Source organism: Mandrillus leucophaeus, unplaced genomic scaffold, assembly GCF_000951045.1.
Source record: "Mandrillus leucophaeus isolate KB7577 unplaced genomic scaffold, Mleu.le_1.0 Scaffold54, whole genome shotgun sequence".
NCBI classification, from domain to species: domain Eukaryota; kingdom Metazoa; phylum Chordata; class Mammalia; order Primates; family Cercopithecidae; genus Mandrillus; species Mandrillus leucophaeus.
The window spans coordinates 1,321,607-1,322,428 of record NW_012105808.1 but is presented as its reverse complement, the minus strand read 5'-3'; positions in this window follow the sequence as shown (position 1 = coordinate 1,322,428).

Below are 822 nucleotides of genomic sequence, written 5' to 3'. Positions count from 1 at the left end.
CAGATGACATGAGCATCCTGGAGTCACCGGGGAAACAAAGTCCCTAAGGAGGGCGGGTCCCGCCGGCAACACGGCCCATAGCACCACGGCCAAGGGGGCAGGACTGGCCATGAGGCCTCACAGGCGGGGACTCTGTCCACGAATCCAGCCCAGGACTTGGGGTGCCTCACTCCAGAGGGTGAAAGTTTCCAGATAATTGAAGGATTACCTTGAAGCACAACTTTCTTCAAGGATCCAAAGGGCAATTACGCATCAACGAAACATCGCTGGAGACAACAAAAAACCTCTTAGATTTCCTCTGCCTTTTACATAGCGACAGAGCTGGGCGCAGGGGCTCACGCCTATAATCCCAGCTATGTGGGAGGCTGAAGCGGGTGGATCACCTGAGGTCAGGAGTTCAATACCAGCTTGGCCAACATGGAGAAACCCCGTCTCTACTGAAAATACAAAAACTAGTCGGGTGCGGTGGCGCTTCCCAGCTACTCAGGAGGCTGATGTGGGACAATCGCTTGAACGCAAAAGGCAGAGGTGGCAGTGAGCCAAGATCGCGCCACTGCACTCCAGCCTGGGCTACAGAATGAGACTCCGCCTCAAAAAAATAAATAAATAGGCCAGGCGCGGTGGCTCACAAGGTCAGTAGTTTGAGACCAGCCTGACCAACATGGTGAAACCCCGTCTTTACTAAAACAATACAAAAAAATGAGCCAGGAGTGGTGGTGCACGTCATCTCAGATACTCAGGAGGTTGAGGCAGGAGAATCGCTTGAACCCAGGAGGCAGAGGTTGCAGTGAGCTGAGATCGTGCCACTGCACTCCAGCCTGG